This window comes from Thamnophis elegans, chromosome 4 (assembly GCF_009769535.1).
Source record: "Thamnophis elegans isolate rThaEle1 chromosome 4, rThaEle1.pri, whole genome shotgun sequence".
Classification (NCBI taxonomy): domain Eukaryota; kingdom Metazoa; phylum Chordata; class Lepidosauria; order Squamata; family Colubridae; genus Thamnophis; species Thamnophis elegans.
The window spans coordinates 84941084-84958603 of NC_045544.1; the positions used below are offsets into that span (position 1 = coordinate 84941084).

The 17520-nt window shown below is 37.9% G+C and overlaps 1 protein-coding gene across 2 annotated transcripts in view; it reads left to right on the plus strand.

The window, feature by feature from the left end:
- CDC42BPA (CDC42 binding protein kinase alpha) overlaps positions 1 to 17520 on the plus strand; it is a 156783-nt gene that overhangs the window by 24888 nt on the left and 114375 nt on the right. The gene's annotated exons all lie outside the window — the stretch shown is intronic.

Below are 17520 nucleotides of genomic sequence, written 5' to 3' on the forward strand. Positions count from 1 at the left end.
AGGGGTCTTTTGTATGCCTTTCCTCCCTTGCCCCTGATTCCCAGGGTCATACGGAAGATCCTTCAGGAGGGGGCGGAAGTGGTTCTGTTGGCTCCTCATTGGCCCCGGAGGCCTTGGTTTGCAGATCTCCAGTCTCTGTCGGTGGAGAGGCCCTGGAGAATTCCCCAGGAGAGGATATCCCTCAGCCAGGGGGCGCTGGAGCACCCGGATCCTCAATGGCTCCAGTTGACCGCTTGGCGGTTGAGCGGAGCATCCTGAGGAAAGACCTCTTCTCCCCCAGGGTGATAAGGACTATCCAGGCCGCCAGCAGGCCCTCCACAGAGCGCATCTATGGCTCCACGTGGCGGGCCTTTGACTCTTGGTGCAACTCCCGGGGGTTCAACCCCATCCAGGCTACGGTGCCTCAGGTTCCGGACTTCCTCCAGGCGGGCCTGGATAGAGGGTTAGCTCCTAACACAATTAGGAGACAGGTCTCAGCCATCTCATCAGTTCTCCTGTGTGGCAGAAACCAGAGCCTGACGCACCACCCCATGGTCAGGCAATTCCTTAAGGGGGCCTCCAACCTCAGACCACCTACGGTACACAGGTACCCTTCCTGGGATTTACACAGGGTATTGGACGCTCTAACGGGCGCCCCATTTGAGCCATTACAAACAGTTTCCCTTAAGTTCCTGACCCTGAAGGTGGCTTTCCTGGTGGCCATCACTTCCGCCAGGCGGATATCCGAACTGCAGGCGCTGTCCACCAGGGAGGATCTCTGTGTCTTTCACCAAGATAGGGTGGTGTTACGGCTGGATCCATCCTTCATTCCCAAGGTGTGCTCCTGCTTCCATCGAGCCCAGGAACTGATTTTGCCCAACTTCTGTCCAGACCCTTCTCACCCATTGGAGAGGAAGTGGCACACTCTGGACGTTAGGAGGGCTCTGAGGATTTACCTCAGGAGAACCAGGCCAAACAGGAAATCCGAAGCCCTGTTTGTCTCCTTCCAACCAGGATCCCTGGGTAATAAGGTAACTTCCACCACTATCGGCAGGTGGTTGCGAACCTGCATTGCCATTGCTTACCAATCGCAGGGGTTACAGACACCAAATCATATCACAGCCCACTCCACACGGAGTGCAGCCACATCCACGGCCTGGGCCACACAAGCATCCCTGGCCGAAATCTGCAGGGCAGCCACGTGGGCTTCCCCCTCTCCCTTTGTTAGGAACTATAAGTTGGACTCCTTTGCCTCGGCAGAGGCCTCGTTCGGCCGCAGGGTGTTGCAGGCGGTTCACAGGGCAGGACCCGTGCCTCAACAGGCCTGAGTGGGGGACATATGGCCTCAGGGATCTCCCTCCCTAGGGACGTGCAGGCTTTGGTACATCCCATTCTGGATACTCCTCCCCCCTCACTATGGAGAAAGGGCGTTGGTACTTACCTGATACGCCTCTTCTCATAGTGGGGGGAGGAGTATCCAGTCCCTCCCTGACTATGTTTGTACAACTAAGTGTTATGTTCATTGTTTATATTGTTATTTAATTATTGATGTTGAAGACAATAAAAGCAAAAAACTGAATCAAGAGTCTGGAGTGAATGATGCAACGAGTCGGAGAGAGCTCTTCGTCATAAAACTGGGCAGGCTCACTTCCAGGGGGCGGAGCCCAAAGAGCTTATCTGACTCAAACCAATCACGAGAGGATAAGGTCAACCCATTCTGGATACTCCTCCCCCCACTATGAGAAGAGGCGTATCAGGTAAGTACCAACGCCCTATTTCATTAAAGAGTCATAGTGTAATAAAAATGTTGTTTTTTTTAAAATTCAGACTTGAGAATTCTAGTATTATAGTAAGGAGGGTATACAAAACCTTTTGTCATATAAGATGAATAGTACTTGAGGAAAATAAACCCAATATGATCTTATTTTATGAAGACATAAGATTATTTCAGGCTTACTCTTGTATTGTTTATTATGATATACTGTAGATGTATTGACAGAAATTTCCAGATTATTTTAAAATCTGGTGCAAATTCAGAGTTATCTAAAAATCAAGAAACCACACAATGGATATTGTAATTTTTGAATGCATATATAACTGTGTCACCTGTACCAAGACTCCTGCCTCCAAATCCAGAGGTAGCAGCGAATCAAAAGGCAATCCTAAATTGTGAACCTAAGGAATACAGTCCCTTCCAGAGCAAGTTTAATTCCAAATTGAGTAGTAAAATTTGTTGCTTTTATTGAATTTTCATCTGTCGTCATTTCCCTGAAAATGGAAATTAGGTATCTGTTTCTAGTTGATCGCTTTCTTGTTTTTTTTCCCCACTGGCTCCTGCTTTAGGCAAGCAATGTTTTGCAATATCTGACAATACTATTTTGCATGATTCTGGCCATAATGAAATATATCAACAGATAAAATGATGGAACATTGCAACTTTATAAAATAAAATCATTTAATTGTAAATAAAGCAACCTCCCAAATTGTACTTTTTGATGGAAAACATGAATTGGCTTGCTTTTACTTAATTCCTGACATCTAGATTTCATTTTGAAACCAGGCACTATTATTCAGCAAAGTCAAAGAAGAATGAAAAAGAAAGGTTATTTCTTTGCCTTAAAATTGATTCTTAAACTGAAAATGCCAAAGCTAGCAACAACAGTCAAGTTGTAAAATTGTTTTTGACACTTTATCTCTGCTACACTAAGATAACAATCACATCCCTCATCTAAGACCTTTCCCTTTGTGTTAATGCCTTCTGCAGAGTTTATCCCAAGCATGATTACTCCATCTTCCAAAGGCAAATACAATGTGTTAAAAGCAAATCAACAAAAGAGCACTTAGGCATCATATAGAACTCTAGAACGGCATAAATTATTTTACATTCTGCATACTTTTGCATCAGATTATATCAGATTGATTATGTGGAAAATTGATTGTGCTGTATTTTTTTTAACCTCCTGTAAACCATTTGGAATTATGTGCAAATGGGTGGGTGTAGAAATTAAAATGACAAAGACTTTATAACTAAAAAGTTGGTAAACCTCCTTAGAAGTTTGAGGAAGGTACTTTATGGCAATTGTTCATTCATTGTCTCATGTTCCCTTATGGGTGATAATCCACACTTGAAAAAAGGCTGCTATATGCAAACATATTTATTTTTATTTATTCATTGAACTTAAATGCCACCCCTCTTGCCAGGAGTATCCACTCCTTCCACCACAAAATAGGTCTTACTAAAACTCCAAGTTGTGTTTGATCGGATTTATCCCTCATTTTCTTCAGGTAGTGCTCTAGGCGTTCCCTTTCAGAATCTGCAGCACCTCTGTGAACCATGAACCTCCTTGAGAGCAATGGGTAAAAAGAGGCTGCCCAGGCACGATTCTACCCAAAGCCATGGTTGCCCTTTGGTTCCAAGTTGTAACTAGAGCTTTGGGAGAACAATGCAGCAAAGCCCATGGGATATCCCCCAGTTCCCTCTGGAACTCATTCAGGTCCATCAGTCACTTAGGGGTGGACTACTCAAATGAGCCTGGGGATTGCATAAGATAATTTCAAGGACAACAGGGCACAATCTGAGCATGATAAGGGTAGATACCCGAAAAGATCACATTGCCATTGCTCCAACAAGAACATCATATTTGGTATGTGACCACTGTCCCTGGTTGGACCTGAGATGATCTGGGGAAGGCCCATGGCTGCCATAGTGATCATGAAAAAAAAAAGGTTCCCTGTCATCCAACACGGTGCTCATCTCCGTTTCTTAGCCAAAGAGCCAGTGTTGTCTGAAGACAATTTCCATTATCATGTGGCCTGCAAAACTATACGCCACAGGCACATAGAACATTATTACCTTCCCATCATAATGGTACCTATTAATCTACTTGCATTTGCATGCTTTCAAAGTGCTAAGTGGGCAGGAGGAGGGGCAAGTAATGGGAGCTCATTAAAATAATTTTTTTCTAGATTTTTATCCCCAGAAATACGTATTTCAATTAATACTTTTTATCTGGAGCAATGCAATAAAATGAACTTTATATGTATGTATGTACTTTCTTACATATATTTAAAAATTATAGTAAATAGACTTTCCTGAATTGTATAATATGTCTGTCTAGCACCCTATCATCTGTGAATAGAATTTCTTTTTCTCTTTGTTAATAGAAAAGTTTCTGAGGTCATCACATGCCAGAAATTGCATGGACATTGAAGTCTCCTTATAGAAGGCCAAAAGTTGATGGGAATTACCCTAAATCCAATTGTTACTAGAAACATGTAGGGATTCTGTCATTTTAATCTGGATAGTTCTTAAAATTCCTTAGAGTCCTTGTCATGGAAATAATTCTATTACTATAAATAATGGTAGGCCAATTCATTTCATGAGTTGAGTGTTTAATATTGTTAATATAAATATATATTTGTTGTTTTTTGCTTTTGTTATTAAATTACATTTTTAAATATTATTTTAAAATTAACTGTAACTTTGGCTTACGAAATAAATATTAAGTGCTATTAGCAAAAATTGATCAAACAGAAAAGCCTTAAAGCCTCTTATTTCAGTGGGAAAGTTCTAGATATCTCATGACAGTTTTATACTGGTACTGCCTGGTAGCAAGTATGATCAAATTCAGTGGGACTTTCTTTCAGTGTAGTTTTGACTAGATTTTATACTTAATAGTTCATGAATAATGAAAATATTGTTATTAATATTAATTCTTTTCTTAAATATACTAATATTATTTTTACTCTATAGTAAAATAGCCAACTATCTTGACTTCAAAGCATTCTTAAGCCATCCTAATTGTACAGTGCCTTTCTGCTCTTTGTTCTCCCTCACAGCTGTTCCTACATGCTGTAGCAGTTCAGCTCATGTGTTCCTCCAGTCAAAAATGAAGGTCAGGAGCAATGCTTAAGTACGGGTGTTGAATCAGCTGTAAACTTAAAAGACATTTTTAAAAAATCAGTTTGTCTACCTGGGGATGGAACCTGGAGGGCTTTTTTTGATGTATGGTCAGCCAGCCTGCCTTGTTACACAGCCAGGATTTTGCAAGTACTGAAAGTTCAGCAGCAATAGACACATTGTTTTCCTCGTGGATTTGGAGCTGTGAAAGAAGATTATAGCTCAGGATTCTTCTAGAAGAATAGGTATTTCCTTCAGATTATCCTCAGAATTCCTAAGTAACATTTAATAAACTAAAAAGAAATATACCTGTTAATTTTTACTTTATGCAGTTACTATACCATACATCATCACTGCTGGAGAGCCATTTCCGCATTGTGGGCCTTGCCCTAGTTGGCAATATGTTTGATTTCAGTTGAATGTCTTAAGGCAAGATTACCTAGTGGACCATCTCCTTCCAGTAGAATATGCTTGTCCTGCAACCTGGAAGGAAATCTATGTCTGTCTCTCTGTTCATCCATTTATCTATCATATTTAGGAATCATGTCCCTCAAAAATAATAGAGGCAGCATAAAAGTAAAATGTTAAAAACATTTTTAAAAACTGATTATAAATTTTAAAATAGAGGCAAGAATAATTTTTACATTAAAAGTTAATTTTAATGAACTTTGATTAAATTAATGAACTGCCTTCTGGAATAGTCTCCCATTAGAGGTGAGGTTCACCCTATGCTCCTGGCCTTTTGGAAGAGCCTAAGGCCCCAATAGGGGCCTGCTACATTGGGGGGGGGGGGCGGGACTGATGGCGTAGAGAAGATTCTCAGCCCTAGGCCACACATCATCTTGGTTTTTAACTTTTAACTTCTCTATTCAATTTTTCTAATTTCAATTTTTTTTAATACTTTTTAACTTGACCCCAAAATTGCATGCTTGTCTGTGAGCCCAAATGATATGGCAGAGCCAGTTCATTAGATATTTTCAAAAGGCCAGGTGAACGAGGGCCTGTCTTATCTGTGTGTGGGGAGGGAGGGGGGGAAGTTTCAAAGGTAGGGGCTGTGGCAGAGAAGGATGTCTTACATGATTGGGTATGATGGATGAAGACGGCAAACTGACTCCATGCCATATTTCTCTTATAAAAGTTGAGGGGAGGGACAGGAGCCTGGAGATACATATTCTCAGTACAACTTTTGCTTTGCCTATCCCTAATATTGTTAATAATTAGGCAACCACAATACCCTGGCTATTTCAATGCGTGTGGAGTTCTTGGTGCTCTCTGAGCTTGATTGTTTTCTTATAGACATTTCATTACCCAACTAAGTAACATCTTAGGTGTTAGAAAGGAATGAGGTTTGCTTACCCTGTCTTAATTATTAAGTGTATTTTTGTGAAATGTGAATCAGCTACAGTTGTTTTAAAGTGGGCCAAATATAAACGTAAATAAACACATTTTTATTTTTCTATGTATCGAAAGGGAGCTGGTTACAGAATGGCCAGTTTTGTCCTTGCCTTATCTTGAGACTGAAAACAAATGTCCAGGTTAACCTGTAAATTTCCACAAATTTGATCTCATTGTCTTGGGTCTCACCAGTTCACCACTTAGGGTGAGGGTAACATAAGTTAATATCTCATAGTACACAGTTTTGAGGCCATGACTGTATCTTTTGTATCTCTGAAAAAGACCTCAATATTCTCAACTGGTATTTTTGTCTCACTCTTCTTGAGCTAAGTGTTAAATCAGGTGAATGGAAGAGGCACTCAGGCTAACAGTAACAACAGCTCTTTATTAGTGCAAACTATGTACAATCCATCAACCTTCTGTTTGACAGCATTTCCTTTTATAGGGTGCTGTCAAATGTCTTAGCCAATCACCATTCAGTATTTTCCTGCTGGATTGGAGGACCTTGGTGGAACCTACCATACTGGCTGTCAGTATGTAATACCAAGTGTTCCAGTTGTCTTAGGTTTCATGGATTCCTTCTCTTTTTTGTGTAATTTTATGTAAGAATTTGTATTAAAATTTACAAATACAAAGATAAAAAGATTAAAAACGAATCAAACTAAGAATAATATAAAATAATATAAAAAGTAAAAAAAGAAAAGATGCAAAGAAAAAAAAGAAAAAAGATTGATAAAGAAATTATTCCCCTCTCTTTTATATAGACTTCATAGAACACAATCTTCATTGTATGCAAAACTGCTTCTGGCAAATTGGTCATGATTTGTAGTTCCAGGAGGCATTTTTTAAAATTTATATATAACATTCAGTATGTACAGTATTACAATCTCAGTGTAGACTATGAATTACTGTGCTTCAGCATAGAAAATTCACTATTATCTATAGCTACAAACTGGTCTGGAGACTGTCCACTTTCTCCTACAGTTGATTTTCTAACTGTCACTCACACACATACACTTTTCATCTTTGGCTAGAAACGAAGGACAATGTATAATTTACCAAGTTTTTTTCAGCTTTTTCTAAGGAAATGTCAAAATGGTATGCTTATTTCAAGTAGATGTTTTGTTCGTTCCCTGTATTATACAGCTTACACAGTTTTCATTTCATATGCATTCTGCCAATGTTTTTCTTTACAGATTTTTTTAAATTGTTACTTCCTGGCTTCTGAAAATATTTACAGGAGCATAGGAATTTGAAATGTGTTTCCTGCTCTGTTCATCATACATTTCATCAATATTGTTCAAACTCAGCATGTCAGTCATGGTAAGAATGGTAAATGCTTAATGGTAAGAATTTAAATAAGGATTCTGATTATCTATCATGCGTATTATATTTATAAAGCAAGACTACAGACAGATTTCTTAAATATTAAGGCTTGGCTCATTTGTTAAGTAATCCCAAGAATACATTTTTGCTTATGAATGTAAGTGCCTTGTTGGATCTAGTCCAACATGGCTAATCTAGACTCACAATTAATCAGTCCAATATTCTTTGCAAAAATTTCATCAAGTAGTACAATTTGGAAGTATGCCAATTTACTGTTTTCTATCTCACCAAGTATATTGGATTTTTTTTCTTCTTTTTTCATAATTTTTTTTATTTGACATTTTGCAAACATTAAAATCGCAATTACATTTTTACAGCTTTCTGTTATCGGTATTTCTTTTTTCTGATTTGGGGTTTTCCATTTTCCATTCTATTATTTTATACATATTCTTCTTTGTTTACTTTATCATTTTTACAATATATACATCTATATACAATATTTCCTTCTATTGCTTTCTAAATATATGCCATCTCTTTTCATTGTGTTATGTGTTCCTTATGCATTGATTTTGCATCTCTTTTCAAGCCAGTTATACCACCTGTTCCATATTTTGAGTACTCTGTTTCCTCTCTATCTCTTGGTTCCATCGTTAGTTTGTCCATTTCTGAGCATTCTGATACCTTTTTTATGATTTCTGCATTTGATGGAATAGTTTTTAGTTTCCAACTTTGGGCATATGGAATTCTGGCAGCAGTGATTATATGAAGCTTTAAATATTAGATATCCTTACTAATATATTTTTTTATTATTCCTTTTTCATGTTAATTTTTTGTTCTATTATTTCTTCTAACTATTTTTTAATTTTGGTCCAGAATTCTTTGGCTTTCAGACTCATCCACCACATATGATAGAAGGTCCCCTGTTGTTGGTTACATTTCCAATAGTTTGGTGATCTGTTTGGGAACATTTTGCCCAAACTCGTCGGGGGTAAATGCCACCTATAAAACATTTTGTAAATGTTTTCCTTATAGGATGCTGACATTGTCAATTTATAATTTTTCCCCATACTTTTTCCAAGTGCTCCAATTCAATATTATACCCGAAGCTTTTAGCCCAAATTATCATTGTTTCCTTCACGATTTCCTCCTCCATTTTGCATTTTAAGAGACAATTGTATGTTTTTGTAATCACTTTTTTTTCTGTTCCTGTTACTATTTTGTCTAATTCTTGTTGTTTGTTTTGAAATCTGTACTGTTCCAAATCCTTTTTGTATCTTGTTTGAATTTGTAGGTACAGCCACCAGCCTAATTCAATTCCCTGTAATTTTAACTCCTGATTTGTTTTCAGTTTTCCTTGCCCATCCAATAACTTTTTATGTGTCAATAACCTATTCAAATCTATTAGATTGGGGTAGATAATTGCTTCCATGGTTGATATCCATCTTGGAATTTTTGTGTAGAAGTTTCTTTTGATTTTCATCCATATTTCTAGTAAGGCCCCCTTTACCTGATGCCTCTGGAAATATTTATGGGCTTTACTCTTTCCCTCCCATATAAAATCATGCCAGCCCAGCTGTAAATCATGACTCTCTATCGTCAATATTCTTTTATTTGGAAGTTCTATCCATTCTTTGAGCCATGTTACCGCTGCTGCCTGATAGTAAAGCTCCCAATCTGGGAGGCCAATTGATTTTTTTTTCTTAATTGAATCTTATAATTTAATTTAGTTTATGATCAGTTGTCTCTTATAGAACTTTACACTGGCTTCCTTCAAACTTTGAGCATGATTTTTTAAGATCGGGTTTTGTAATATAAGATCCTTAAAACTGCTGTATTTTGGAGCATTTAATTTGCCTAGCCAGTTCCTATCGCATAAAGTTATAAAGAACAATGTGTGACCCATGTGGTCCCAAATTTTTTAAAAATGTACTCTCTAAAGTTAATATGTGTTGTAAGTTGCTTGAAAACATTTTTAGCAATAAGTTAAAGTTTGAAAAAATGAAGATGAAAAGTCTTTTATAAGTAAATATTTTGTAAGTTAAACTTGGTTTATAAAACTCGGTTTAACTTTATATAAAGTGGATTATATTTATTATATTAAATTGCATTTCTTTCTTTTTTCTATTTGATGACAAGGTTTGAATATTACTTTACATATGTGCATATGTGTGTAAAGATAGCAAGAAAGACCGTACTATATTCTGAAAATGTGACACCACTTTTTAAAAGATTGTTATGGCACAAGTATATAAGAGAGTGTGCTGTCCTGTTGCCTTAATCCCACCTTGGATTTGGGCAAAATATTTAGCTTTATCTAGTTTTTAAATATCATTTTATGGGGTACGTTTTTATTCAGACCTCCTTGTTGGTGCTATATAAGCTTGGAATATAACCCTGGGGCTTTTGTGATGCTAAATACAAATTTTGAATTCCTTTTTAAAATTTAGAAATACCGTATATACTCGAGTATAGGCCGACCCGAATATAAGCCGAGGCACCTAATTTTACCACAAAAAACTGGAAAAGTTATTGACTCGAGTATAAGCCTAGGGTGGGAAATGCAGCAGCTACCGGTAAATTTCAAAAATAAAAATAGATACCAATAATGTTTTTGAATATTTATTTCAAAGAAAAACAGTAAACTAGCGGTGTATTCAATGAAATACTTCACTCACCTCATGATGCTGATGTCCCGCTGTGATGATAATGTCCCGTGCAGCCGCGGGAGCGATGTCCCGCCTCCTATGACACACGGCACAGTGATTCCTATCATTGGATCACTGTACCAGAGGAGGTGGGACATCGCTATGTGGCTGCTTGCCATAACAAGGAGGATGTGCGACATCGTTGCAGAGCGGCAGGAGGGGGAGGAAGGGGAATCGTAAGACAGCCCTGCATTACATTAGAACGTGAGGAGGGGGATGGTGCGGTGCGCGCTGCGCGGCAAACTGACACAGAGGGAGGGGAAACTCACAGGGGCACTGGGCCATTCACGAGTGTCACCCAGCGGCATGGCCCCGCCCCTTTTTCTCCTCCATTTCGGGCAAATTTTTCACTGACTCGAGTATAAGCCGAGGCGGCTTTTTTCAGCCCAAAAAGTGGGCTGAAAAACTAGGCTTATACTCGAGTATATACAGTAAGTGATTTCCAAATTTCTCCTAGCTAGAATCATACCATTTTGTATATAATTAGGAATATAGTTTTTGTCTCTATAACATTGTGAAATAGTAATCTGTGATTACTCTTTATATTTTCAGAAAATACCAGATATTTTTCAGATTCAGATACACTTTCTGTTTGACTGAAAAAATATGTGAAGAATGTATATAAGGAGTAAAAACAGAATAGTAGCTATAAAACTGAGAAGAACATTGTGGATTTATTTATTTATTTATTTAATGTTGGTTTAAATAACATTCTGTTATCCATCTTCCATTGCTTGAAAACCATTTTTTTCTCATTTGCTGGATAGTACTTTGGCAGCCAGGTTTAAAGCACCTTTGGAATATGTGAAATCTTTCTTCCCTCTTCTTCCTCATTCTATGCTTCGCTTTTCTCTTCTGATAGCTTTCGGTACAAATTAAATCACCTTTACACATTCATACTTTCTCTCTTTTGTTTAAAATAATGAATAATACAGATTGTATTATTTTACATTATTTTATTGCCTCTTCCATTTTTTATGCACAGAAGCTTTAGAAAGGAAAGGTTTGCAGAAAAGTAATTCTTTTGTACTATCATTCTTCTGCAGCAGTATTTTACTGGTTTCCTGTGCGATGGTATTTCTATAGATCCCATTGTGTATTGTAGGAAGTTAGCACCCACCCTCTCCTAGAAAAGGAAATATTTTAGGAAATATTTAAAAGGCAGAATATTTCCCCCTAAAAGGGAGGCATAAACTCACCGCACACAAACCTTTGTCAATGGGCCATTAAGGCCCATGCCAGTCTATTCTACAACAAATAACAAAGATCTACCTCCTTTAGGCAGAGCCATAATAGAAATCCCAAAGCCCTTTCATTACATCATCACCCAACAACATCTCAACCAAGCCTAGGAGACAAGCAACCTACAGTTAGCTAAGACCCCTAGCCCTTGGGAGTCTGACCACCAATCAGAATACATTTCTTACACAGGAACAGGAAGCTCCAAGGCGGGGCTCAAGAGAGGGCATAAAACTCAGGGACTCAAAGCATCTTTGCCCTTTTTCTTCAAGATCTTCAAGGCATGTGATCCCCTTTTTCTCCAGGACCTCAAACCATGTGTTCCTGGCCACCATTAAAACCATCTTTCCAAACAGCCTCCATGTTTCCAGTGTCTTTCTCCCCACTTGGAACTGAACTCAGATGTACGTTTCTTCCAACAGTATCATTGTTCCAAATATCCCCAAGTGCTTAAGACCACTTTTATTGGGCTACTTTTATTATAAATAGACGGTTGCATGTCCTTTCTCATTAAAGATCTTCATCTCTGTTATTTATGGAATTCATGATTAATTCAGCTGCATTACAGAAATCATTCTCCACGCCATTCTTCTCACTAATAGATAAGGACATTTGGGGATAATTTGCAAAAAAATCCAATAAAATACACTATTCTGTTTTGGAAAATCAACAACTTTTGTTAGGGCAATAAAAATGTACAAATATGCTTTTAAAGATCCCTGTCCATGTTTTTCAGATTCAGAAAGTATTCTCAGCTTCAGTGTATATTTTATATTTAACTTCAGGTATATTTTTATGTATTTATACATAAAAGAAAGTGTAATGTAAAAGTGAAGAGTATAATGTAAAGTATCAGAAAACATACATAAATAGAAACCACTTGTAAAGGAGTTAAGTCATGCTACAGAGCAACTTGACACCAGAACATAACAAACAATTATCAACATAGTGTATTATTTCTTTTAGTGCTGTCCACTATGATTATTAACTGCAGCTTTCTTAGTGTTGTCCAAGAACCTGTTAACAGATCATAACTTGAGGTGCCAGAGATTGATCCTGAGTAGGCAAGAGAAGCCTATTCTCTATACTGCTGTGAAAGCTTAGAGTAAACGTTGTCCATAGGGTCACAATGGGTCAGATACGACTTTGCAACCAACAGCAATATTAGAAAGAAATTGCTGATTAATAGTAGTACATGGTGGGATTTTCGTAATTAATTCAATTTCAGTGAATTTTTATGCCAAGAAAAGTTACTCTGAGATTTGTCTGTCGCTGGATTACAGATTGAATTAATCCTTTTTTATCTGCCCTTATTCTCATAGTCCAGCCACTGAAAATGGATTGTGTTCATTCATAGAATTGAATTAATGCACAATATACCAATACATTGAACATAGACTAAAATATATTTCGAAAGATTTTTTTTTTCATTTGCTTTTTACTGGAGTTACGGAACAGGAATATCTGATGGAGATGGAATTAACAGGAAATGTCTGCAAACTTCATGAACTCTATGTTGCTTAGCTACTGTAGAAAATTGATTATTATATTAAATATACCATTGGTTTGATTCTGCAGAATTCCTTGTGTAGACTTATGATCAATAACTACTCTGCTATTAATGAGTAATGAAATTTGCTGGCCCACTACTCATGAGAAAGCTGCAGGAATGGCTAAACTAAACAAACCAAGAAGACGCAAACAATGTCATTACATCTAAATAGGCTCCTGTTTTATCATCATTGCTAATAAACCAGAATCTAAAGCGGTGTGAAGTTTGTTAGAGTCATTGTTGTTTTCTACATAACAGTAAGATTTTCCTTTGTTGTGAATTTAGCTGGTTTACCTTGGCATGAGAAGTCAAATGGAGATGATTTAAAACAAGGGTGAAATTCAGAAGTTCTGACAGGTTCTGGAGAACCAGTAGCGGAAATTTTGAATAGATTGGAGAACCGACAAATACCACCTCTGGCTGGCCCCAGATTGGGGAGGAAATGGGGATTTTGCAGTATCTCTCCCCTTGAGTGGGGTGGGAAGGGAGATTTTGCAGTATTCTTCCCCTGCCACCAAACCACGGCCACAGAACCAGTAGTAAAAAAAAAATGAATTTAACCACTGATTTAACAACGTGCTAATAAACAATGCGGTGTAATAAACAGCAGAAAGTTCATAGACCAATGTATAGACCAAATGATCAATGCGTTCAATGTTTTGTTTCTTTTCAGTGATTTTGCCGAAAAATATAGATTTTTTTACTGTAGATCTGACTGAGAAATTATTATTTTGTTGATATAGCAAACTGACTTGGTTTGAAAATAAATTATATCGATAAATTTGTGTTCTTGTATTGTTTTTATCTTTATAAGACCTTTGTGTATCATGATGTCATGAACATTCTTGATTTATGGAAAATAATCCAAATACGATTGAAAACTCTTTTCAAGCCTTTGACCATAAACTGTAGTAAAATAAATATTAAGAACTTAAGAGATAGTATATAATGTAAATTAGTACAAATGTTTTAGATATATAAATAATGCTATTGTTTTTAGTATTCTGTGGAAATTCTGGAATATACAGATTTTCAAAAAGCTGTTGGTTTACTTTTTGATTGAATTGGCCCTACAAAGAGTATATGTTAATTTTTTTTCCTATGCCATATTTTTGGATGTGAGAATGCTTTGTGGAAGTATTTTTATACTCTAAAAATTCTCTGCCCAGCATTCTCTGGATAGCACAGTAAAATATAGGCCTTTATTCAATAGGACATTTGTATTTGGAGGGGAAAATGCTTAGAAGTATGAGAGGGGCATGAATGATATACTGTCCACAACTCTGCGCAACTCCTTAAACTCCTTTCCTGGTAGGGCATGACTGCCCTTCCTAATTTCTGTATGCTCTATGGGAATTATGACTCTGCTTGAGGATTTGCGGATAAGAATTATGTTCATGCTCCCTTATTCAAAATATAAAAACAGACATACATATTTTCCTAAATTTATTTATTCTACTTGTTTATTGCCAAATCAATATAAACTCATGCCGATTTATAGGACAATCGACAAAATATTCATAACAGTTAAAAATGTTTACAGCAAACCTAAATAAATTAAAGCAACTAAAAAATAATGAAAATTACAACACAAATATAAATTAAAATACTCCGTTTCCCCGAAAATAAGACCTCCCCAGATAATAAGGCCAATCAGGCTTTGGGGTACATGCGCTAAAATAAACCCCCGAAAATAAGCACTTCCTGAAAATTTTGCAACAGAGATGCAGCCATGAGGTGACCATGCTTGCCGCCTCCTGCACCTTAAAAATAATAAGACCTTTCCAAAAATAAGGCCAAGTGCTTATTTTGGGGATCAAAAGAAAATAAGACCCTGTAATGATAATAAGGAATAGCTAAATCATAAAAAAATCAAAATAATTTTCATAAATCAGTTAATTCAAAGTCAACAAAATTGAAGGTAGTAAGAAAAATCATTCTTTGGAAAGCTCCGTCTTCAATAGCTTCTGCAATGTTAGAAGAGATGGAACATATTCTAAGAGGGGGTATTCCAGAAAGCCAGAGCAGCAATTGAAAACCAGCTCTCAATGATTCTGGACAGCACACAATGATGAAGCAAAGAAATTGCAATAAAATCAATAAAAGATAGGTGTGAGTGCAATGAAATGAGAGATTTTTCTCTCTCACTCACTAATGTAAAGAGCCAGGTCTTTACATCTCTTCTAAATCTCAGCAGAAAGGTGGCTATCTGGATTTTGGGGAGAACCTCATTCCAGAATGCAGATGCTGCTACAGTAAAGGTGCTCTTCCAGTGTTTCCATAGATTACAGGTAATTCTCAATTTATGACTAGTCATTTAACTTCTGTTCACAATGTCTATGGAGATTCTCAGTTATCCAGGTCCAGAAAGCCCAGTTGCCTCTTGAAAAAAGCAGCTTTGGGACAACTGTTCACAATCATGATGGCCTCAGAACTTCCAGCTATCATAAAACATTGCACTGCAATTTCAGTCACATGACTGCATTTTGGGCACTTGGAAACCTGCTCATATTTATGATTGATTGCCAAGTGCCTTGCAATCAGGTGATCACCATTTGCAATCTTCTCTGCCAGCTTCTGTGGAAAGTCAATGAGAATGCCAGCAGGGAAGGCTGCAAGCCGAGGGAATATTGGATTTGAGGTCCGTTTTCCCAGCATGCTGAGAGACTTTTCTTCCCCTCTGTTCAGGCAAAGGAAAGCTTCCTGCGGACTGAAGAACAGAGCTCAAATCTGGCAAAAATGCTAGCGAATGCCATAGTTGTTGTAGGTTTAGAATCCCTGGGTTCGCTAATGTTTTCTCCTCTGAAGGAGAAAATGCTAACAAACAACATTATTCTGAAAGACCTTAGTTCTTTCCCTGGCACTCCACTTAACAACAAGATCCAGGAATGCTTTTGTTAAGTGAAGCAATCACATGACATCTTGCTTAACAACTGCTCTACTTAAGAGCCAAGATTCCGGACCCAAATGTGGTTGTAAGTGGAGGACTACCTGTTCATTGTTTTATCAAAAGAGTCTTGAGTATATCAACCCCACAGAATTGAATTGGCTGACTAGATGATGTTATGGGTGATCCATCAAGTAGCCTGGTCCTATGCTTTGTAGGGCTTTATTGGTAACAACTAGCAGCTTGAATCACACACAGAAGGAACCTGGCAGCTAGTACAGCTCACAAAGTAAAGTGTGTTATCTAAGCATACTGGAACATTATTGCTTGTGCCACTGTACTCTGAAACACTAAAACCTGGGCAGCCCCATGTAGAGTGCATTGCACTTGTGGATATGAGTAACTGCCTAAAGAGTTCCTCAATCTAGAAAAGGGCTCAACTGGTACACCAGATCAAATTATGAAAAAGGCTTCTAGCCAGAGTCAACACTTGCTTTTCAAGCAGGAGCTGCAAATTGCAAGCCAAAATTGAAGGGGGAAGTGCTACCCAATCCAAGGTCCAAGATGAAATATCCACCCAAAGATTTGGGTGTCTTCTCTGTTGGTGGGATTGAGTTGTAGACAGTTCCTCCTCATCCAAACCCACAAAGCTTCTAGGCACTAAAACAGAACCTTGGCAGCCTCACTTGGCTGGCTCAGGGTAAAAAAATATGTAACTGGTAACATCAGCTTACTGATGACCAGCAGTTGACTAGTTGGGGGGGGGTGTTGGTTTGGGGGGAAGATAACTTCCTCCCTAGGTCTTTTTTGTGGGGGTAGTTTAGGATTCTATTCTCTCACCCATCCTTTTCAAGTTGTAAGCTCTCTCTAAGTAGTTTACAGGTCAACATATTGCCTCCTACAGTCTGGGTCCTCATTTTACTGACCTCAGAAGAATGGAAGGCTGAGTCAACCTTGAGCTGTTTAGAATTGAAATTCTAGAGTGAGAAGTGAGTTAGCCTGCAGTACTGCATTCTAACCACTGTGCCACCATAACATTGAAAGAAGCTGTCAATGACAAACCATTTTCATATTCTTGCCAAAATAATTTTATTTACTTTTTATCCCACCCTTATTATTTTATAAATAACTCAATATGGTGGGCATTACTAATACCCTTTCCTCCTATTTTACCCACAACAACAACCTTGTGAAGTGAATTTGTCTGAGAGAGAATGACTTGATTCAAAATCACCCAGCTGCCTTTCATGTCTCAGGTGAGACTAGAACTCACAGTCTCCTAGTTTCTAAACTTATCTTTAACTAGTAGACCAGTGATGATGAACCTTTTTCAGCACTGAGTGCCCAAACCAGAACGTGCGTACATCCGTGGGCATGTGTGTGTATGTGTGCGCGGGAGGACCAGAAACCTGAAGACCAGCAGGCCGGCACGCGCAAGTCTGCTTTTGGCCATTTTCAGGCCATTTGGGGGGCATTTTCCAGCCCTCCAGCAACCACGAAGATCAGCTGGCCGGTGCTCATGTGCGTGCCGGAAACC